The sequence below is a fragment of the Dermacentor silvarum genome, chromosome 8 (assembly GCF_013339745.2).
Source record: "Dermacentor silvarum isolate Dsil-2018 chromosome 8, BIME_Dsil_1.4, whole genome shotgun sequence".
Taxonomy (NCBI): domain Eukaryota; kingdom Metazoa; phylum Arthropoda; class Arachnida; order Ixodida; family Ixodidae; genus Dermacentor; species Dermacentor silvarum.
The window spans coordinates 86475865-86500992 of NC_051161.1; the positions used below are offsets into that span (position 1 = coordinate 86475865).

General features: G+C 45.3%; 1 pseudogene; it reads left to right on the forward strand.

The window, feature by feature from the left end:
• Nucleotides 1-25128, forward strand: part of LOC119461537 (glutamate receptor ionotropic, kainate 2-like) — a 306355-nt pseudogene that overhangs the window by 147718 nt on the left and 133509 nt on the right.

A 25128-nucleotide genomic window follows, 5' to 3' on the forward strand; every position in this document is an offset into this window, starting at 1 on the left:
GTACTGACCTAAATGACGTTTATTCGTCAGTGAACGCAACATGGTACGTACAGAATTGTTAGCGCACAATTTTGATTGATGACACCAAACTTTTACATGAAGGGAGTCAGAACATTTCGAAAATTCTAACACAAGGTTCATTTACATCCATAGTCGCAAAGATGTTAGATTGCACCGCATGGCACGCATATTTGCAAATTATATATATTCCAAAAGCTAGTCCCAAAGCCCCATTTCGCAATATTAATCAGAAAAAATTCCATCTCAACGTATATAGGATCAACACTCGGCTGATCCTTCACAACGCGGCTTACTTTCTGCCGAGCTTTGGAAGAACGACTGGTGTGCGGGTTACTTTTGAAATGAGGATGATTCCTGTGCACATATACAACGTGGGAGGGCCAGTGTCTGCGGATTAAACCACACTAAAGTTGAATAGTACGCGCAGATTAATGAGTAAATTGAAAGCAGCGCGTGGGTACAGTCATAACTAGGCGCTCTGTAATAATCTATATTGCACAACCACAGTAGCTTGGGCAATGCGGATTCAGCAAATCTATTTTCCACTTTCCTTGTGATAAGCTGTGGCTATACCGAAGGAAAAGCAAAGAGCGTGGTTGAACTACCTAGAGCGCACTTAAATGCCACACGACACTGTGCCAAATGGTAACACGTTTTGATACAATGGGAGTGTGATGTGAGTTACCAGACATCTAGACGTACGCTACACGCGACGACAGCTTTCTGTGGCAGCACAGCCAAAGCTATACGCACGAGCTAGCACATGCGGAGCTTCTGCTCTTGTGTTTCTACGCCAAGTAGTTTCGCCGTTTTGCTGGTGCTTTACGGAAACAGGAAAACCAGACACGGGCAACAGGAAGCCAGAAAAGTACGAACAGCAAGGAACGAAAATCCTTTTCCTGCGCAAGCTCTTCATTTGATATGAAATAAATAGCTTAGAAGAAATATTCAAGCTCTTAGACTCGGGAAGCTTAGGAGTGAGAATCAACGGCGAACATCTCAGCAACCTTCGGTTCGCAGATGACATTGTCATATTCAGCAACAATGGGGACGAATTACAACAAATGACCGAGGACTTTAACCGAGAAAGTGTAAGAGTGGGGTTTAAGGTTAATATACAAAAGACAAATATAATGTTCAATAGCCTGACAAGGGAACGAGAATTCAGGATTGCCCGCCAGCTTCTATACAGTAGGTATTGGCGTACGTTTCTCTACGTCAATCACTCACAGGGGACCCTGATCATGAGAAGGACATTTACAGAAGAATAAAATTCGGTTGGAGTGCATACGCTAGGCATTGCCAAATGCTGACTGGGAGCATTGAAAAGAAAAGTGCACAATCATTGCATTCTACCGGTGCTAACATATGGCGCAGAAACTTCGAGGTTAACGAACAAGCTCGAGAACAAGTTAAGGACCGCACAAAGAGCTATGGAACGAAAAATGTTAGGCCTAACGTTAAGAGACTGGAATAGAGCGGTGTGAATTAGAGAGCAAATGGGGAGAGCTGATATCGTAATTGACATTAAGAGACAAAAAATGCAGCTAAGATGGATGGATTACCGGTGGACAATTAGAGTTACAGAATGGATACCAAGAGAAGGGAAGCGCAGTCGAAGATGATAGAAAACTAGATGGGGAGATGAAGTTAAGAAATTTGCAGGCGCAAATTGGAATCAGCTTCCGCAAGACATGGTTAATTGGAGATTGGAGTCCTGCAGTGGACATAAATATAGGCTGATAATGATGATGATGATGAAATGTTGACCCAAGAAAATTAAAATAATTACTGGTACAGTTTGGTTTACGCTATACTGCTCACATTCGCAGACTACATATAGATGCGCATTAACAAATAATGGCTCTCTCGTAATTTAGAGTAGATGTAAGCACGAAATGACTACTTTATGGCATATTTTACTGTCTGTGGTTCCGCCACCTTCAACCATTTTTTCAACCGTTTTTTTTTTCTATAGTGTGCGCGATAAGCCTCTGTCGCTACTTTTAACAGCCGAGCTGTACTTAGTCGAGCGTGCGCCGTCGATGACGGCTGCCGTCACGCAGGAACAGAGCCGGAGAGGTCCCGTGACCAGGAGAGAATGGTACTTAATTGCAAACACTTCAGCCAGCTATCTTTAAATGTGGTCTACAACTTTCGTATTGGCACTTCCTTGCTGAAGCCAATATTTAAAAAGTTAGGCAATTAGTTTATGCTAATTAACGGACTTTGCAAAACGAAAAAAAAATACCGCAGACTAGGACACGCGATCCTGAACCCCACTGAGTTGGTTTGAGCCTCCTCACACTCCGTCGTTTTTAAAACATTGGCTACTTTTAGCTGGGACACCTTCACCTGTATATATAGTCATAACCATAATAGGACCCCATATGTACATATGGAGCGCCTCGTGACATGCGTCACAGACAGACGGATGGACAGGTTTCCGAGAGAAGTAGCTCTGCAATCCTTACACTATAACAGAGAGAGAGAGAGAGACAGAGCGCACATGCACACGATGCCAGCTATTTACAGCACTAACAATAGTTAGTGTTTTGGAAGTACGCATTTCGATGGGGGCGAAATGCGAAAACACCCGTGTACTTAGATTTAGGTGCACGTTAAAGAACCCCAGGTGGTCCAAATTTCTGGAGTCCCCCACTACGGCGCGCCTCATAATCAGATCGTGGTTTTGGCACGTTAAACCCCATAATTTAATTTTTAATTTTAATAGTTAGCGTTAAAGCTTCTTGGGCAGGTTTATTGTCCTTAGGAATTGTAGCAATGCATGCCCTCTGCAGCGATGGCTTGCGAGGTCGGTATTCCAAATGATGTGTTCTGGCAATGTTCTGTGATGAATACGAGCTACCACAGTTGCGATATATCGTCTGTGTGCACAGTTACACTCAACGTGTTCCAGGGCCTCATCGCGACAACAGTCATCACAGGTGGTGTTGTGCGCCATCGCAGTGTGGAAGGCAAACTCTTGTAAAGGCTACTCCTAGCCATAGCTGACAAAGCACGGTAACATAGCGTCAGCGGAGTTTAGGTGGTGCGGTTGGTATTTTGAAAGTTTAGCGTGTTTCACTTGGTGCTTTTCTAGCTGCATCTGACTGTTACGATGGTGTTATTTTCTACGTGCTTTCTTCAAGTATTGGCTGAGCAGCGTTATCGGTGTGCTCGTTGCCCATGATACTCCAGTGACAGATGCTATTGAAATGTACTCTACGCCACATTATTAGTATTGTGATAATACCGTATGCCCATTTTATTAGCAGTATATTAGTACTATATGCCATAAAATTCATCTTCATAAATTTAAAAGCTCGTGAACTTGGCCTCCCGACGCCAACGATGCGCCTGAAAATATAATTCAAGCCTGCGTTTAAGCTGGTATTCTGTTTCATTGAAAACTATATCATGGTTCTATTGATATCGCTGGCGCGTTGCATCATGATATCGCAAAAGCGGTGAGGTATTATGAAGTTTCTTTTTAATATACAATGAAAAGTCGGTAATTTCTGCTCAAGGGCCGGCGTGCGAAAAATGGCATCGTACAGATTACTTTTCTTTTTTCGAAGACCAGCGTCGGGCGTCACACACGCCACATCACTGATTAATTACAGACAGCTGAACGACTGCTTTTCTGGTATTAAAAGGAGCTTTCTTACAAAGCCAGAAAACAGCGTAATAATAATTAAGCCGGCATGGTGGACTGCAGGACTCCTACCCATGACTTCATTCACGTGCCTCAGACGTTTACATTACGAGGCTCCATCGAAAATCTAGGCGGCGAGCGCGATACAGCGGAAATCCCGCCGCTGCTGGGATAAGCTAATGCCTCATTAGTCGAGTGTATCCGGAACTCCCGCAAACAGCCCAGAGATAAGCGGCTTAGAGTTGGCTCGGCGATATTGTCTCGAAGTAGGTCGCACGTGATTACTTTTCAGAGCTGCATTGTTATTACAAGATTCTCGATCTATTGTTGATCTCCTGTGACCTTTCGCTCGTTTTTCACAATGAGATACGGTTGAAAATGTCAAGAGCACTCATTCGCGCAATTTCGTTATTCAACGTGGCCTTGGTACTACCGGGTACGAGCTATATCGTCGCGCCCACAGGCAGCCTCTCCTACCACCATGGCCAAACCACAAGTCCGTCTTGCGACAACCGTGGTTCTGTGGTAACGATCGAGCACATTCCACTAAACTCTCGAGCGTACACTTATGAAAGGGCGACGTAGAAGACAAATATGTGGACAGTCTATCAAGGTCCTTTAATACTTTCGCACATAGTTTGTTCCCATGGCAGTCTCGAGCAATATAAGGTCAAGCACTGGATTTTTTTATTACCTTGAATCGGTTGGGTACTTTTGAAAGCACTACCTGACGTACCAAATATTTGCCACCATATAAAATAGCCAGTAGTGAAATTAAGGGGGCAAGTCGGACTCGAAAACGAAATGAATGCATCAAGTTGTGTTGTTATTTGATGCTTTCATCTGCAGCCTTTCTGCTTCTACTTTTCCTCCCTTCTCCTGCCTCTCTTGCACGACAGCTTGTAGGCGAAGATTTCTACACCGGCAAATGTCTGTGCTTTTAAATAATGAGCACTTTCTCTCTCTCTCTCTCTCATGCGGCAAGCTATATTTTGCACCAATGACTCTCTTAGTGCCTTTTGTTATTATATAGGTTCTCGCGCCTAATTTCCTTCCAATGGTATCCTCTCATCAGATCGTCTGCCTCATCTTTATCTCGGCTTGTTTCTGCGACACCATGGCATTTGTTTGCAGCATTAACTGCGGCTTGACTCGTTACACCTCCTTCACGCTGTCTCCTTGTCTTATTTGATTTGATATTTGATATTTGATTTACATTCATTCTGCATGCTACGCCTTTATATATTTTCTTATGTTTCTAATACTATGGCACTATAGGGAGCAAAATAGAATAAGGACGTGATAGGACACACTGCTTGGGGGCTGCAAATCTAGGCGGAACTAACCGCAATCACGATGATGCTACAATCGGGCGCTAGTATACTTCGGCTTTTTCAAGCAAAGCTTGTATTGCCTCACAAGTGTCGGCGGCGGGAGTGGTGGTGGTTTCACGCTAAAACCCTATTGAAAGCCTGTCGAAAACTCGCGTCTCGTTCACTTGGTATATACCAAAATTGGCATCGAAGGGTACGAATGTATGACTAACATGACTGATAGGTCATGACACCAATAACATCACTTGCTCCTCAGTTACGTCATGATTCACGATAATAAGATCACGTGTGGTGCATACCCGCATGGGATATGCCGATATTAGCCAGGGATATGCAGGTATGAGCCAGGGGAATATAAGAAAGAAAGAAATCACGTGTCGCTCATACCGGGGTCGCACATTTCAGCTCCGCTGGTTTACCATCTGTACGGGGTGCAGTTTCGGCGTCCGGAAGGGAAGGCCTTGCATGGTGCGTTCCGCCGAGGAGCAGGCTGCGTTTGAGCAATGGAGCCGTGAAGTAGCTCAGGAAAGGGCTCGTTGTCGATGTGCCCATTCTAGGGTGAGGGCTTGCGAAGCCCAGGCGAAAAGTCAGAGAAGAGCCACGGACCCCGAGTTGCGGGAGCGCGGTGTTGAGGCCAAACGTCAGCGAAGCACCGCAGACCATGAGTTTAGGGCAAACCAAGCGGAATGCCTGTGACAGCGTCGTGTTGCCACAAGCTTCGCTTACCCTCCTTTTCTCGACAGGAGAAGGGCTGCTGATTTTCTTATTTATAAAATATCATGTATAGTTGTGAGACGAAATTCTATGATTTATTTGAAAAAGGTTAGGATTGTGTTTTTCGCATTTTAACGGCTTCTGTATTTGTTTCAGTTAGTATAGTAAACTATTTGTGTTGAGTTCTAAGCCAGTGAAATAAGTCAGTGAACTCCTAATCTAGTGCTCTGCAGAAAGTGCCTATATTTTTTTATCTTTTTGCTTCCCTCTCCCTCATTCCCGAATCATCATCATCATCAGCCTATATTTATGTCCACTGCAGGCCGCAGGCCTCTCTCTGCGATCTCCACTTACCCCTGTTTTGCGCGAGCTGATCCCAATTTGCGCCTGCAAATTTTCTAGCTTCATCGCCCCACCTAGTTTTCTGCCGTCCTCGACTGTGCATCCATTCTCTTGGTATTCATTCTGTAACTCTAATGTTCCACCAGTTGTTCATCCTACGCATTACATGGCCCGCCCGCCTACATTTTCCCCTCTTAATGTCAATTAGAATATCGGCTATCCCCATTTGCTCTCTGATCCACGCCGCTCTCTGTCTCTTAACGTTAGGCCTAACATTTTTCGTTCCATTGCTCTTTGTGCAGTCCTTAACTTGTTCTCGAGCTTCTTTGTTAACCTCCAAGTTTCTGTCCCCTATGTCAGTACCGGTAGAGTGCAGTGATTGTACGCTTTTCTTTTCAATGACACTGGTAAGCTCCCAGTCATGATTTGCCATTGCCTGCCGTATGCACTCAAGCCCAATTTTATTTTTCTGTAAATTTCCTTCTCATCATCAGGGTCCCGTGTGAGTAATTGACCTAGATAAACATAATCCTTTACAGACTCTAGAGGCTGACTGGAGATCCTCACTTATTGTTCTTTTGCCAGGCTATTGAACATTATCTTTGTCTTCTGCATTTTAATCTTCAACTCTTACACTTTCTCGGGTAAGGTCCTCAATCATGTTGTAATTCGTCCTCATTGTTGCGGAATATGACAATGTCGTCTTTAAACCGAAGGTTGCTCAGTTATTTTCCGTTGATTTTCACTCCTCATTCGCGAATATGGGGCAGCAAACTAAATTTTACGTTTTGGTTAATCTTCCTGCCTCCCTTGTTTCATTCCTTCGTCTCTCGCTCTTCAAAAACAACCGATTTTTTTTTTTGCGATTAGCATTCTTAAGGCACTTCATAGGTTCTCCGGGGGCTTTCTGTCTGTCTTCTTCTGCAGCAATTTTTACCATTTTATCCTCCAATTTGGGTCACTTTAGTAGTCGAGGGTCTAATGATTATAGCATCAGGCTGCTTCGATGAGTGTACCGGGTTCGAAACCAATTGTCGCCCCAACTTGGCTTTCTGATGTCAATTTGGATTACCTGGTATGTGCAACTGAGATGTGCCGCTCTACAATAAGGCTCTTTAACACCAAATCGTGAAATGTCCACTGCGTATGTGGCAGAGGGTGTATGCCACTCTTCAATAAACCTGTTTCATGCCAACTTGAATTAATGAGTATGTGCCACTGGGTTTGTGCATATCTTTATTGAACGTTTCTTACGCCAACTTGTGTCACTATCAGTGTGTAACTGGGTAGGGTCCCCTGTGTAATAAACCTCATTTACGCGAACTTGGGTCACTGGGTATGGGCCGCTCTTCAATCACAAAAAAGTGGCAGTTTCGCCCGATAGGCGAAGCACCGATTGCGATAGCACATTAGGGGACAGCTATACGAAGTCAGGATAGTACTTTTATCGGCCGTATAAACTTGTAAACATAGGTACACTAACTATATTAACAAGCCTGGTGTCACGCGTGCAGAAGCAAACATGAAATAATCTCACGCGATGACCACGGAAACTCGCTTACAAAACGCTGTAGATAGTAAGCGCCGCAGCAGCAGGGAGCGAATTGACCTTTGGCCACCGCTCGCAACAACGCGAACGAAACTGCCAAAACACAGCACGGGAAGGACTCTGCCCCCGGCGCAGATGGCTTTCAAGATACAGCCGCCCGGGCAGGCGCGCGCGGCGCAGAACGCCCCCCCCCCCCTCCTTCCGGAGTGTTGCGCGCGATTAGAGGACTGCGCGCATCCTTCCCGGTTCCCGCCCTTGCGAGCACGAGATTGATCCGCGGTCGCTGGCTCCCCCTCGCACGCTTTCACTCGCACATAAAGCATAAGGCGCACGGCGACGTTTTTATCGCCCGTCGACTTTATACGGAACCTCACGGCGACGGCGACGGCAGTAATGCGCCTGGAGTGTCCATATAATTGCTATTACAATAAACGCAATTGAATTAAAGCATTCAAGTTTAACGATGACACAAAGTAATAGTTTAATTACCAAATTACCAAAACACGTTATTGATTACTAGTAATTATGTACATGTAATTCGTTGCGCACGAGTCTGAAACACACACGTGCTACACGGGGACTTCGCTGCATCGGTGTTAGATTGCACAGCTTTTACAGAAGAAAGCGCGAGAGTGCTGCCCGGGTGCATGCTCGTCTCATTCATGAGACGTTTCGGAAGTTGCTATTCAGCCTGTTGATGCATTTCCGCAATGCTAATCCCATCAACGCCGACATTCACCGTGAAGATGAATTCCGCCGAATTTTTATAGGGAAAAATTGTCGTGAGTAGAGGTTTGATGTGCTTTCGCCTTAAGCAGGATTCTCACGACGGACCAAATTCCCCAGACGAGCATGACGCGGCTTAGCCGCAATGAACTGCGCCACCAGCAGCTTATCTGCGTCGTCCTTGTGTTGCGGTGTTGTTTAGCAGCCCTGAGACACGTAACGCTCGTCCGCAGAATTCGATACTTCGTGCGAATCCAGCTTTAGCAGTCGGTTCATGTCAGGGGGTTATGTTGTGCTGGATATTTCTGCATTGCGAAAGAGATTTGCCAGCGTAAATAATGATACGGTCGGCTGATTTGATCTAAATCACAAGCTCCGGGTGACACTTTCCTTCGGTTATTGGTGCCATCGCAACGAGCAACACTTCTTACCTTGCCATAAAGACATGTTTGATGATTTCGAAAGATGAGAGAGTAGGCTAGCCATATAGACGGAAAGGGGGAGAGAGGCGGTATTATATACTGAAGCCGACGAAACGGTGACTAACCGTACGCGCAGCGTCGTAGTAGTGTGGAAGAGAGCGTTAACTCAAATGCTTCGCGTTTTCGGCCTATCTTCGACGCAACGAGAGAGGCATCTAGTGCGAGGCCAAAGAACCCCCAAATTGTAGAATCTTCTTCATTACTTTAAATGGTCTTCCATGCCCAATGAATATGAAGTTTTTCTTAATCTCTCTCATCAGTATCGCTCGGCACGTAGAGCAGTTCTTTAAAGCGTTGCTTTGTGTACGTATGTTTTAATTTCTTTCTCATTGTGTTTTTCACAATAAGAAAGGAGAAGCTATTGCTTCTTAGAGAGAGCGAAGGTAGAAGAAGCTGTTTGCTTCTTCTACCCCTTATTTAAAAATATTTTTTCAACCTGATGCGAAGAAGAAACTACTTACTTATTTCTTAATTATTTTTTTACATGTAAGCGCTTGGATTGACAAGTTTATAGATTCTCAGAGCATAGATAGGAAAAATAAACGAAGCTCACCCAGACTCACCAAAAATATTTTTTTTCGCATACAGGTCACTCGGACTCATAGTGACCGAAATTGTACTAAGCCGAGCTCAATTGGACTCGCACTACAATTTTGCTCAGCCAGGCTCACTCGAATTGGGAATCATCGGTATTTTGCTCAGCTGAGCGCCCACCGGAGTTTAGACTAAGCGGGATTCTACTAAGATAGGCTCACGCGGACTCGGCTTCACGAAAGTTCTACTCAGGCGAGCTCACTGGTACTCGCACTCATTGAGACCGGACTAAGCTAGATAAACTCGCATTGAGAGTCACCAGTATCATATTCAGATGGGCCTACTCAGACTGACGAACTCACGCTCACTCGGGCTGTCTCAGATTCACTTCTTACGGACGCACTCATTCTAACAGAATCATGGGATGGTACTCCATTCAATAAACTGGTGTCGCGAAGTTACTCTTTTGATTCGAACTCACAGCTGTATGTCTGATGCGAATTACCACCCAACTAAGAGGATCACTGATGCAGTGCAAGGTAAGAGCTTGCTTCACAGTCACGTTCACACTCACTTCTACACTATTCTGCTTACACTCACACGTACTCGTTCACGCTCATGATAACGTGCACACGTTCTCAGCGGCGTTCACTGAATAATCAGACCGGGATGCGGAACTGAACAAAGTGCCGGTTCAGTTCGCGTTCATGGCACTCTGATTTTGTTCCGGTTGGCACAAATAAAACATAGCGCTTCGCGAGCCGTTTAAGCGTAGTCGTCTTAGCTCGCTATCGATTTGTTCGCATGATGCATGCGAAAGGTTGGTGAGGAGGAGGCCAAGAGAGGTTCTGACACATGACAGAAAGCAATCAATGTTTTTGTATTATTGTCATTTATTGACGTTTATACAGCTACAGCAGTCATACAGACAAATGCAGTCATCTTAGGCTGTGGCGTCTCTATATGGAGTATGCGTCACGCCGTGTGGCAGGTCTACGCGCCCCTTCTGCGTGTTTGCTTTTATAGTCATCCATAATGAGTATGCACGAAACTATATAAAATAACCTGCTGAGATGTATTAATGCGCGAATTTAGTTATTCGTAAGAAATAAAAATTAAATTGTGGCATTTTACGTGCCGAAACCACAGCCTGATCATGGCGCATGCCGCACTGGGGGACTCCGGAATAATTTGGACCACCTGGGGTTCTTTAACGTGCACCTAAATCTAAGTGCACGCGTGTTTCCGCATTTCACTCCCATCGAAATGCGGCCGCCGTGGCTAGTTATTTGTAAAGGTAAAATATCCTGGTCTCAACTGAATTACAAGGTTTCTTTCTTCATAAATGGCACATTGTAATTTAACGACTTAACATTTCAGGATTGAGCACTATGCAAAATAACCTTAATCGTGAATTTACTATAGGAATGCGGCGTGATCACCAAATGCAGAGCAGAAATAGCCTCGTAGAAAAATTTAAAAAGAATTATCTAGAAGGATATAAAAAGTAATGAAAGTAGCACCACTCAATTGCAGCTTTTCACTTGCTTAATAATTTTTCTCGCAGAAGCTCTGTGCCATGTTTGCCAACAGTGCATTCTAAGAGAAATAATATTCCCTATGAACTCTGTGTGAGGTAACCTAAAGTAACATATTGACAATGCGGCAGCAGCGCACTTCCGTGTTGGGTCCCTTTTATTTCCTTACACAATCGTTCGGAGCATGGGGCGCATCACTAGGATAAACTGTTCACGCTGCCACCGTAACCGCGACTTCAGCCATGGCCACGGGATCCAGCGGCCGTGCTCCAGCGATAGCTTTTGACCATTGTCAATGGGCCGGAAAAATAATCAGAAGCCACTAAGAATCGTTCACAAAATATATTTCTTGCTTGAGGCCCGCACTCTGGACACAGGGTCACCGAAATTCAACTCAGCCTTGGATCACACGGATTCACGTTCACCAAAGTTTTATTCAGTCGGGCATCGCTCGGACCCATACTCACCAAAACTTTACTCAGCTGTGCGTCACTCACCAAAAGAGTTCTAATGGGTCTGACTCCTGTAGAATTCTGGTCAGCGTGGAAGCTTGGGCTATTCATTAGAAAACAAACAACGCAAAAAAGCCAGGGACACGAGAGAGCCACACGCACACAGCGCTGTGTGCGTGTCGTTCTATCGTGTCCCTGTCTTTCTTGCTCTGTGTGTTTTTTTTTCTTTTAGATTCTGATCAGCTGAGCCCTCCACCCTCAATCGTACTCAAGCTCGCCAAAATCCTCACTTAGGTGGGCTTACGTAGAGATGACCTCACGGGTCAGTGTGAGTCTGAGTGAGTGAGTCAGGTGACTCATAATTGAGTTTTCCAACCCACCCTCAGAAGGCAGTCGCGCCACGTTTTTATGTATATGACATTGAACGACGTTTTGTCTGCGGCACATTTTACTCAGTTGCATGGTCTGAGTTTTCACATGACGGTCTGGGCCATACAACCAGCCAGCGTCATTTCCATGTGCACCCTGAAACTGCCCTTATAAACACATGCTCTAAAAATACTATACCACGACCTGCTACGCTTGGGGCACAATTTGGCAGCTGAGATCGGAGAAAGGGTATCGAATGCATATCCGCAGTTTAGTGAAGGTAGAGACACATGGTCAAGAATTCCTTGTACCAACTGTTTGAGCTTTCAGTTAAAATTTATATCCAGAAAACATATACAACGTCATGCAGAACAACGCTGAAGTAATTTTTAGTAGGCTCGCAAGCCTTCGGTGCTAAGTTACACGAGTTCGGAGGCGTTGCCTTTAAGGTAAGGCCAAAAACGCGGAACGAAGGGCGAGAGAGGAAGAGAGAGAATGCAAGGAGAGGAAAGACAGGAAGGTCAGTCAGACGAGCTTCTGGTTTGCTACAGTATACTGGAGGTAAGGAAAAAGCTGGATAAAGAAAGAGGAAAAGAGGTAGAGTGTGAACACTACGTGCACAGCAGGTCGGGTCACTCAGGTTGGTGCACTTTAAGAACAGCAATGTGCGCGAATGGATTCGTTGCGCCAGCGACAGATGTGCATATGATCCGGGTGTCTTTGGCACAGAAAATTGCCTGGAGTCCAGCCGGTTTAAAGTTGACCGGAGAGCGAGGCGTTGGATGTAGAATGCAATAGCGCTGCAGGCCTGACTTATCTGACACGCGCTCGTGCGCAGGACACGCACACGCTGGACATGACGCGTTTCCAGGGAGTGCTGGCCAACGTGTCAGCGCTGCGGCTGGTCGACCTGGACAAGGAGGAGACCAAGAAGCTGCTCCACGACTGGACTAACTCGGAGCTGCGCTTCGGGCGCCGGGCTCTGGAAATGACTGCGCTTAGGGTAAGGGCGCAACTTTGCCAAACTATAGCACGTGCCGTGGCTTAAAAAAGGAACCACGCTGTCGTGAAATCATGTTACCGAACTAGTAGGGATCCGATGAGGACCAATTGTACCTACGAAGCGCCCAGCAGGACTGCTGTGTGAACAAAGAATATGAACGGTAGGACTTCTTTGCACAGACTTGGGTGCGCAGAAAGCCAAAAGCGTGACTGCGGCCATACGGACGCAAAAACAAATATTTTGGTTTCATGTCTTTATAGATGATGCGCTAGGACACCGACTTAGAGAGAGAGAAAGCATGTATAGAAAGGCAGTGAAGTTTACCAGGGGCAGTTCTGGTAGGTCATCGGGCACAAGGAGAAGGGTTAGGGATACGGTCGCCAAAAATGACCATGCGATGATGTCGAATAGCGTCCAAGACCACTCTTGAGGACAGTGGCATAGGTCGATGGTATTAGCTTATGTACCTGCACATGCGACGCTTTTCTAAGGAAGTCTTGTTGATATAGTGCTTTGTACTACAATTACTCAGCGCGTGCTATGTTAGGTATATTAGCGCTTTTTTATTCACACTGTTGCTGTGAAAATGTCTTTGTGATATGTTTAGACCAAGGATTGCTGTCCAAGGGAAGGGGGGGGGGGGTAAAGTAATGGCCAAATCTAACAAAGGCGCTTTATATATATATATATATATATATATATATATATATATATATATATATACTAGTGTGTGTGTGTGTGTGTGTGTGTGTGTGTGGTGTGTGTGTGTGTGTGTGTGTGTGTGTGTGTGTGTGTGTGTGTGTGTGTGTGTGTGTGTGTGTGTGTAAAGTATATACACGATGAAAACAGGTAGCTTGAACGGCCAATGGCGGTGAGTACTCAGACAAATGCACTGGGTTGTGCGCGTTGCAAGTCATTGCGAGTGGCACATAGGCGCGTGTAGCGTGCAAAGGCGTTGAGCACACCTGAAGGGCCTGCTGCCTCAATTCGCTTGCGCTATACGTTCAACAAACCGCGTGGGTGAAGCAGCACATACTTAAGGCGCAAGGTCACGTGACATTCAGCCCTCCCGGCTGCTTGTTTTGGACAATGTTGCGTATATGCAATGCACTCCATAGTTCTCTACTAGTGCCGATTAAAAACAGGCCACGGAAAAATTAACCTCTAAGCGGCACGCCTTACCGCTGGGAAACTTTTAAACGCCCAGCTCTAATCTCTTTAACATACCTGTCATGCGACGGAAACAAAGAGAATCGAGAGTATTTGAAACAAAGAGAATCGGGAGTATTTTTCTTTCTTGATATCTAGAAGTAAGATACTAGAAGTAGAAGATGGGGGGGGGGGGGTTATGCCGTGTGATATAGTACAATGAAACCGAACACCGCATCATGCCGCAACCTCCAGTAACTCACTGTAGTGAGAATCCGCTATAAAATGCATGCTAAGTCCGGTTAGTTAGGAGGTCAGTCGCTCTGAGGAAGAGCTCCCCTATTTCTATCATACCTGCGCAACCTCCCATGCCTAGTGTTTAATGGCGTACGCACCAACAGACATATCAGGTGTTTATCCCTGTAAACTTGATTGCTCCAGGAGGCAGACATTACTTGCGTAATAAATGGAAATGCATATTTGACTGATTACGGAAAACTCATTGATGAAACTTTACCGGTTACCATGCGCACTTTAATTTTGTTTTACGAGCTGTAGCCAGTTAACTTACAAGGCATGTTCATTTCAAAGAAATTCGAGGATGGCACTGGTTTCGAGATATGCCCCGTTAAACTTCCCGCGAGACAACGCTGTTCTTCCACTTTTTTTTAAAGAAAACGTCTTCTTAAGCTACGAAGCACGAAAATAACTGGATAACCAATGTATTTAGGCGCCCGCTTTCGGAATAAATATTTCGACACTGATGTAATCCTCAGAACTGATTGGCCAGATTTCACAAATTGCAATCGGCCCCGTAAAGTTATAAGTGATAGCTTAATTAGCGGTAATTTGCATTTAGTCAAAAATGCATTCCAATTTGTCATGCAACTAATGTGCGCCGCTTTGAGTAAGTAGGCTTAAGAACTCAAATTCTGCTCGACTTTCGTGCCAATATTTAGAAATTTAGCCATACCCTCAATAATAAAAAAGCACCCAACAAATACGTCAAAGTCGTTGCACGTATTTAGGCACATATTGCAATAACAAGAAATAATGCAGATCCAACGCATATCTTGTAATCATTGCAAAGCGAATATATATGTGCAGCAATGAATCAAATTCTATGAACTTATCCATTTCATTCCAGTGTGTTTCGTGCAAAGGAAACTGGCGCGCGAGCGCGTGAGCTCTCGCGCGCCCGTGCACCCAATGTGACACACGGGCGATCATCTCTGAGAACTAGTCGGCCTTGGCAAGATCGAAGCACATACGTGAGATTTAGGCCTAATATTTAGAACACCTGGCTGCTTTGCGTGGGGACTGAGGTTTGATCCCATCATCGGCCACGATTTTAAATTCATTTTTTTTGTATGAACTATCCGGCAGACAGCAGCAACCATCAGTCACGGTCAGGAAAGTCCGTAGGGTCGGCAACGAACGCTTTCCCTTAAAACAACTAAGCGATGGGCCTGTGATATGCTGAGTGTTTTATGTCAACATAAACACAGCTTGTTTTTGCAGCAAAACATTGACGGCCTGTTGTCGGTTGCACTGCGTGTTCGTAGACAGAGCTGGCTCTACTGTTCGACGCGGTGTCCCTGTTCGCCCGAGCACTTCACGACATGGAACACGTGGAGAACTTCGAGCTCAAGTCCTTCTCCTGCGAGGCGCCTTCCAACTGGACCAACGGGGAGGCTCTCCTGCAGCGCATGAAAACGGTGCGAGACGCTTTGAGCCATGTCTTTTTTTTTCCTCGCCTTTGTTCATACCAAATGTAGTGCAAAGATGACACTTTATCACTGCCTAAGTCATCGAGTGAGCGCTCCAACCGGTTACATACAAACCTAACTTTACCAAAACTTGATTTTACGATTTTTTTTATTTAACAAGTGCTTTCGATTTCGTAAAACACATTCAATAGCCTAAATAATTGAAACCACAAAGCAACAACGTGAGCTTTACGTTTCACCCGATCGAATGGGGTTTCAGGGGAGAGAAAGGAGGAAGAAAATATGGGGAAGAAATGCGAATGCAAGGTCCCATATTTCAGGTTATGAATGCCACTCACACGGCAAGAAGGTTTGGCCTTTCTGTAAGGGAACACAAGGCACTCCCAACGGGATTACTGCCTAAGTGCCTATACGCGGCCAATAAGTTGTTTCGTTTTTCCTTTTTGAAAATGACATTTGCAAAGTTTCTTTGGGCGTATTTGATTAAGCAATAACCTTCATTTACCTGAAGATTCCCGGGCTCAGTTAACTGGAGGTTTAACTGTACCTAGGGGAAGCAAATGAATTCTGCTCAACGAGTAACCACCGGCTGCTTACTGAAGACATGTCGATTTTCTTCACTCCAGGTACTCTAAAATCAGAGTTTTAGGGCCATTTTAATGTGGCCATTTGCGTTGTCTGTCTACGCATTTTACCTGCAAGCAGAATGGCTCTTGGGATTCGAAACATGGGCTAGCGCCCAGTGAATGTATACTACGTCACTCGCCTTTGATCACATAAAGCACTTAAGAAAACCCCGCGCCTCTCGCAAAAAGCCCGAACTCCATTGATGTTCCAGCCTAATGCGATCCTTGGTTTGCAGCGATGCAGAATAGAACGCTAAATCGGTGCATAAGTCCATCCGCAACGATAAACTGGAAATGCCAACAGTTGTTGAACTGGCCGGCGTTATATTTGATTTGGCCACTGTGACGGAAGAGCGCTCAATCGTAACGATCCGCGGAATTTGAATACTCAGGAGCTCGCGTAACCCTTGTTTCTGGCGCTTGTTATGGATGTTCTTACTTTTTCTACACAAAACTAGGTTATGTTAGGTTAGAATGCATGCAAAATTGCCGCGCAACTGCCCGCTCGAGGCACTTTGTGTGTACTCGCGGGCTTATTTCACTCTCGGAAAAACATTTTTATGTTGCACGTATTGAGCAACAGAAATCTGTATCGGGGCTCTTTCATGTTTCTCTACAATTTTCTCATTGACAATTTTCATCTAATTATAATATTTGAGAAGTTGAATAATTAGTTAAGACTCAATATGTAATTAGACGTAATGCAAAAAATTAATCTCAGTATCTCCAAGCGACGGAAAACGACATTAGCTTGGTTCTGTCGAGCTACGCATGACATTTGCATGTTTTTAAATTTTGGTGCATGATAGTTGGGACACCCTGTATAACAAAACTATAGCGAGTGGGGTGCGTCGGCTTGCTCATCAAGGTAACCACCTTGTCCAGTGAATATTTCGCCTCAGGATTTTCCGCACTCCTAGCCCCGCATTGGAATTTCTTATTCTTTCTGGCGCTAGCAAGTTGTTCTTGAGATTTATTGCACTTTCATAAGGTGCCACTTTCACGTGATTGCTTAGAAATGGCCAGAGAGACCTGACCGAGGGTCAAATCCTCTTCCCGCCACAGAAGATCGATCGTGTGAGCCTGAAACCTTAGGCTTAGACGAAAGCGAAATGACGGTGGACAGCTGTTCCATCTTCATCAAGAGTGCTGCTGTCTCCAGGGAAGAGATTGCCGTCTAGCCCAAAAGAACTTCCGCTTTCTTCACGCGCTTGCCTGCGCGGCAGTCAATACGGGACCTCCACAGAACATTTTGCTTTCATCTCCTTGGACAAAGCTAGCCAGACGCATTGGTCGAGATGCTTTCGTGCGTTTGGCCCATATATTTTCTTCGTCTACGGTTCTTTCCTTGGGTTGTGTGCGCGCTACAGCAGTTTCCATCGGGCAGTCTTGGTCGTGTCATTAACGAGCCTCGCTCGGGGCAGACACTCGCCGCTCCTATTTGTGCCGAGACCTGTCAGCTCAAGTGTTCTGTAAACAAAGGCTATAAACAGCGCGACATGGGACACAGCAAGAGAAACACGGGACAGAGCGCTTGTACCAACCAGCCCAAATGAACACGCTGTTCATATTCCGGCGGCAGCGCCAGGTTTCATTCGTGGAACAACGGCTACATGAATGATGAAAGCATTCGGGAAATGTACACGAGTTTTAACATATTCAAACTTCGCAAATGAAGGTTTTAATAAATAAGATATGAATACCACGACATTAAGTTTGCAAATTGGTGAGAGATAACACATCAAGTTTCATGTGGCAGTCATCCGTGGTAAGTACAAGAAAAGTATACATATCCTTTGGTTATACAGATGCACAGGTGACTGCACGAGTATTACAACACGAACAGTACTTTAGAAAGAAGTTCCCTGAAAAAATATTGGACACACACGCGTTCACTACCAGGTGCATACGACCTATAGCCTGTGGGTTGTAAACGAGGACATTTAGCACCCGAGCAAGACACAAAGGAAGAACTTGATTTTCACTTATCGCGGCATTCAGTGGTCACGAAATATTGAGCAGCCTTTTTTCATATTCGCTTCATTCATGCTTTTCCTCCGCCTAATTTTTATGATAAACGTAATCATCATCATCGTCGTCATATTTATTTCTGTACGATACTTTGCTTTGCACTGGGGAACTGCTTGCTAAGCCCGTAAAATTTATATAATCTCTCCGCTCTACTGTCGTACTCGGCGATGTCGCCTTCTATATGTGGCAATTATTTTGTCACTAGGATACACCACTGGTGACTTATCCGAGAGTTTTCTTTTTGTCTGGTCGCCTGATAACCATCATTATTTCCATCTGCTTACCCTCATGGAAGTGTTGTTGCATGCACACTGCGGGATGGTTCCTATAGCAGAAGATAATGACGAGTCCTTTGTGTTCCATTATATATATATATTAACTCTCTGCCTACTTCCACTTTCCCTCGCATGTGGAAAACTGCTCGTGTTTTTCCTATATTTAAGTCTGGCTGCCAAAACAATGTCTCAAATTATCGCCCAATTTCTCTTCTCTGTGCCACGTCTCAGATTTTTGAGCTTGCTCTTCACAAATGTTCTCTTTTACCGTGAAGAACGCATTGAGCCGGAATCAGAGTGGGTTCCTCGCCGGCCGTGCAACTATCACATGTCTCACACGTTTCATGACCCTGATCTCCTCGCCGGTACTCCAAAGGGGGCAAGTTGACACCATTTATTGTGACCTCAGGAAAGCTTTTGATGTGGTCAGCCACTCACAGCTTCTGATCAAGCGTACACACTTAGGTGTTGAATCGTCAATTGTAAATCTCTTGCGCAGTTATCTTATTGATAGATCATGTTTTGTTAACGTCGATGGCCAAACGTAATCTTCTTACGTGGAAACTAGGGGCGTCCCTCAGGGATCAGTATTGGGACCACTGCTTTTTCTAATTTTTTATTATTGACGTTCTTTCTGCCATTCGGCATTCTTCATTCCCTTTATATGCTATATGCCGATGACATAAAGATGTTTGAGGCAATTCACACTGTTGATGACAGTCGCATCCTGCAGTCTTACTTGGTGGTGCACAGATAACCTAACCTGACCTCGAATGCTGTTAAAATCAAAGTCAATACTTTCACCCGCCAAACAGCAAGCATTCCTTTTTCGTACTCGGTAGATCCTGTACCATTGTGTAGGGTCCGTGAGATCAATTATCTCGGCGTACTTTTTAGTATAGTGTAGCATAGTGTAGCTTGCTCATAAAAGTCTTATTGACTGAATATTCGTGTGCTGTTCAGCGGCGCGAAAAAGAAATATCGCAAGTCGGTCTCTACGGCTACAGGTTGAGGAGGCTTGCGGCTCCATTAGCGGCGCCTGCGCTAAGCATCAGAAATTCTCAGCGTCTCAAATATTCAAGAGTCAAGAGATGAATGCCGGCAGGTGCCACCAAGTTGAGTGCCCTACTGCATGCCACAAGAAAAGGTCCCAGCTTTGCTGTATTCTATATAGGGTGTCACAGCTAATGTTAACAAAGCTGCTCAAAGAAAAAAGACTAAAAAAACACGGTGCAAGATACGATATTAAGGCCTACAGTCAACGGTCGTCAGACCGGCGATTACTAAATGCCCAGGTCTTATATACCTATCTTGCTCCATGCTTTTTAATCCGTCTTTTCTCTGAAGGAGCTTGGCTAACGTTAGCTGGGACCCACGGCAGAACACGAGGCTGCTGCTGCTAAAGTACCCCCCATCGCAAATGTTGTCGGAACATGGCTCTGAGTGAAATATAAATTTCATCGCAGTCTGGGCACACGTCCTCGAACCGAAATGTTTAGTTGATGCTTCACCGTACAATCATCGCATTCCTGACATTCATTTCAGACTCTGTCGTGAGGTCGTTGGAAAATTTAACTTCATAAGCTCATTTTCCGTGCTTCAAAAACTTCCGAGGTCGGCTGTACACCCAGTGCGGCAGCATTAGAAACGTAGATCACAAACTCTACGCCTTTCTTCGTAGGTTTGGTATTTTATTTTAAAGACCTGCGCTAAAAAGCATTGCGAATGATTTTAGAACATGTAATGAATAATTTATTATCCGCGAAGCTGCGCGAATTCCCACAGGCGAACACACTTTCGGGCCATTATGTGCGCAGAACTGAAAGTGCGAGTGTAGGATCAGTAAGTGGGCGGAAAGTTTCATGCCTTGCGTTGTTGGAGCTTCCGCATCTAATGCAGTAGGTTGACATTAAATTTATCGGTAGCAACATTAGGGTATTTCTTGCATCTTCTGCAAATAAATAATGCACCGAGCTTTCGTCTTATCTCAGCTTGTAGAGCCTTCAAGCCTCTAGCAATAACTGACATTTGCGTTTGCCAAGTCTCACTGTGGGCGTGTGTGTGCGCGTGCGACTCTTAATGGCGCTTTAAGAGACGGTAGGCATTTGTCGGCTAGGACTAGTGCGGAGAACGTGCAAAAGTGCTCGAGCAGTTTTTTTATCCTTCTTTAAGACTACCGAATTTTAAATATGCCTGCGCCAGATAACACAATTCCAATTCTTGAACTGGGTTACTCGAAGAGGCCGACATTACTTGCGCAATAAATTGCAATACATAATTATATAATTACCAAAACTTTACTAAACATTTAACTAGTAGTTACCTTTCTGCATAAGTTGTGATTTAAGAATTGTAACCAGTGAGTTTGCAGGGCATATTGACCCGGAACTAATTCTGAGGATGGCACCAGTTTAGAGGTGTGCTGGCCTCAATTGAGGTAAAGGTGCACTCTTGTTGCCATTGCGTTTTTTTCTGTCGTTCTTTTTTTGCTGAAAAAAAACACCGCATATCCACGAAGTCAACGATGATGAGTGGGCGAGCCCTGGCCGGGGGACCATTCGGTCAAAGCGCCGGAAGCGTTCTCCGGAAGCCGGAAGCTGGCTTCCGGAGCGTGGCGTACATATACTATATATATATATATATATATATATATATATATATATATATACTGTACATGTGTACAGTATATACAGCGCTTACATAGCCCTTGTGCACCGCAGCGCCCCTAGCTACGGACGAGAGAGAGAGAGCGCGCGCGTTGGGAACGAGAGAGAAAGAGAGCACAGCTGCGCCTCTAGCGGGAGCGGCGAGCACTAGCGTGGCTACGACGGCGCGACGAGGGACAAGGCTCGACCCTAAGGAGCTTCGCCCCTAAAAACGCCTTTGTATGCATAAAACACATAATTAATTGGAACGTTCCCCAACGTCCTGTCTAGAACATTTCTGGAATTAATATCTGGAAACTAGTGTCATTCGGTCAGTTCGTACCAAGTCACCGGCTACAATTTGCAAGCCGCAATATAGGCTGTAACTACTCATAGTTTCAAACTTATTCAGCGGAACGTGTGGATTATTCGATTATACATATCGTTTACGCTTGCAAGCAATGACCACTTCTTGGGGTGCTGCAACTCCAGATAAGAATTATGCCACCTGCCACGGGTGATTTTTTCAGCATAGTCAAAAAAGACCCAATGTATACCTCGCTTTTGTTCTTCTGAGCACCTTCGCCTGAATGTGTGTTGAACTTGCCAGGAAAGAACTGCTTGAACCTCAAGTCTTTTTCGCGTATCAGAGTGCGTTAAAATAAGTGACACAATAAACGCATCCGGAAAGAAGAAGAAAATGATATTTTGCATCGTTTTATCTCTCGTTTGCTTTTATACAAAGCAAGAGTGAGTTTACGAGAAAAAACAGAGCCGAGAGGCCCGATTTATTAATCATATCAAAAGAAGCCATGAACCAATGACACAAAGGACAACACAGGGGGAAATTACTTGTACTTACTAATTGAATTAAACAAATTATAAATTAATGGAAATGACAATAGATGAAAAATAACTGGCCGCAGGTGGGGAACGATCCCACGTCTTCGCCTTACGCGTGCGATGCTCTTACCATTGAGCTATTGCGGCGCCGTTTCCCCATCTACTTTCTCGGGCATTTATGTTTTTACAACTAACCCGGGAGTGTTAGCCAGCGCCACCACTCAGAAACCCTCGTGGCGGATAGTCACTTTACATTTGACGCGTGTACTTCTTTATCTTTCACCGGTGATCGCTTTTCACCGGCTAACATAAGTTAAACGTTATCGCTCGGCGCAGGACGCGCCTGCATGTATCAGAAGTTTCTGAAACGTTATCGATGCTTCTATCCGTTGTCTGTTGTCACCGACACTTATGTAATCTGATTGTAGGAGCGACGCAAATTGTCAAGTACGTTCTGGAAGATACGCGGGCACCAGGGCTTACTCTGGAACCTTCGATGACTCATGTATAATAGCCGACGCGTTTCGCTGCTGATTAGATGTCGGTGATCACCGACTGTGTTCGCCGCTATGCTTGTGCTTCGAGTGCAGCTTGCTTTTATGGCCACAGATTTGCCCAATAAACAGTCCGTTTCATCAATCACAGCTTTGAGACTGCTTTCTTCACCGTCACTACTACGTGACAATATGAACTGATGGAGTGCAATTTCTGCGCCTGCTTTTTAAGCCACGCACTGCACTCAATTATTGCAATTGTATTCACGCAGGCGACGACAACCTAGAGAAAACTTGGAAGACGCTTAAGCTTCGCTTTTAAGAGTAGAACGTGATAGCATTATCGGGACCCGTTCACATCGCATCGTTCGCCTCCGGCAAGCAAGCTTTATTCACTGCAACACAGAACGCGGGAAAGCCAGCTTACAAAAACCAAGCTTGCACCGATCCCCTTAAAGTCGGCTTCACTTTTAAACAGAAATGCATTGCCGAGAAAACTTTCATACTCGGCTTTTTTTTAGGCTATTATGTGGCAATAAACTGCAATGACAGACTTCTGTGTTTCCTTGGCTATGCAGTTCGGTGTGAATACAACCTCGTGGAGGTCTATATCAGTACCACTCTCTCCACTGACGACCTTGAGACACTGTGACACATCCTGAGAAATGGTAATCAACACATTGGGTCACATTTTGTAGTGAAGCCGGGGAAATTTACAAATATGTTCTTGTCTACTGTCCATGAAGAAAATGGAAGGTGACAGTACGTTGATAGGTTTTTATATTTATTTTTAACCGTGTATTTCGTTGCGTAGCCCAACCGAATTTTCTCGTTCATTAGTAGATCGGCTAGACATTAGGTCGGTTGTTATTTCGCCGGATATATTCATTGATGCTTATAAACCAGCTTATATGGCACTCTTTGTGGACCGGCAAGGTACAGCCAGTGAGCAAAGCTCCGTTACGTGTAACGAACGCCAGAAAACCTACTCATACAATGTAGATTCAAATATATATGTATAGCGCACACACCTATCAACCGGAAAGCGCATGATATAAAACGGTTTATTATTTTTTTTTGTTCCTTTGGGCAGCCCTTTCTTTTAGCATTTGGATATGTGCTACCGGTTGCCTCGACTTACACACCCCAAAATTCCGAGCAGTTAAGTATTGCCAGACAACTAACCACGACATGCAACCTACACCTATCATGTCCGATCCTACAGTCGGGTAAAACTTTTGAAGACAGGAGGAGGCCCCGCCCAGTTGACCGAAGCGCAGCAGCCAATTCCTCCGCGACTAAAGAAATAGTCCCTATCAAAAAATTGTGGCTGCTTCTAAAACGCGTATTTGTCGCTATAATTAAGATTTGTGTATCTTGACGAGTGGTTTGGTAAAACTATCATGATGGAAATGCTACCGCACATGCCGGATCGCGAGAGAAAAATAACTCCATGCCTTCTACAACGCTGTGCGTCGTCTGCTACGGAGCAAGATCGACGGCACCGGGCGTAGCAGTCGCTGGCTTAATATAATAAAATTCATATATACTTTTTGTGTGTTTGCACAACCTTATTTTTTTTATAGTGTTGGGCTTATTTTTAATTAATATATTTTTTTCTTTTTTTCGCGGTTGCGAACCTGCGATCTCGTAAGTTCGGGCACGATCGCGCGCGGCATTACGTGCCAGTTTTCGGCCATGGAGCCCAGCGAGGTGACATCGGAACGCAATCCTTTGTTGCCGAACGAGCCTTGTGTCGCCTCGATGACCACACCACCAAGGAGCCTCGGCAAGAACAAGAGCGGCCACATCATGAACAGCGATTCACGCAACATGATCTTCCACTGCTACACGTTTTGGCGTAACAGGCAGCCTGAACGCAGCGTGGAGGACACGAGCAAGTTTGTCGCCGACATGCTCGGTGTCAGCGAAAGGACTGCGTTCAGCGTGAGGGAGGAAGTTAAAGCTTCGCATTTTTCGGGTGGCAAACTGACGACGCCCTCGCGAAAGCGCCCACGCAATGCGGAGAAGAGAAGACGCAGCGCGAAGTTTGACAGCTTCACGTTGTGCGCGCTGAGGTCATGTGTGCACGATTTCTTTCGCCGCAACGAGATACCGACGGTCGAGAAGATAACTACAGAGTTCTCGGAGCGTATGGAACTCCCATCACTAAGGCAGTGTACTGTGCGTCGCCTGCTTGCCGAGATCGGCTTCAAGCCCGAAAAGAGAAGCCGCAACTCGCTGCTTATCGACCGGGATGACATCACCGATTGGCGGAATCGCTACCTCCGTGACGTGGAGCGCTACCGGGCGGAAGGCCGAAAGATCTTCTACCTGGACGAGACATGGGTGACGGCGGGACACACTCGGTCGATCGTGTGGACAGACACCGTGGTGCAGAAGCGCAGACGCCTGTTCGCTCGAGCAAATGGCCTGACGACGGGTCTAAAACAACCTTCTGGGAAAGGTCAGCGCCTGATCGTGACGCACATCGGCAGCGAAGATGGTTTCGTCGACGGCTGCTTGGATGTATTCAGAGGCCAAAAGACAGGCGACTACCATGAAGAAATGGACGGCAATCGCTTTGAGGGCTGGTTCAAGGACGTTCTGCAG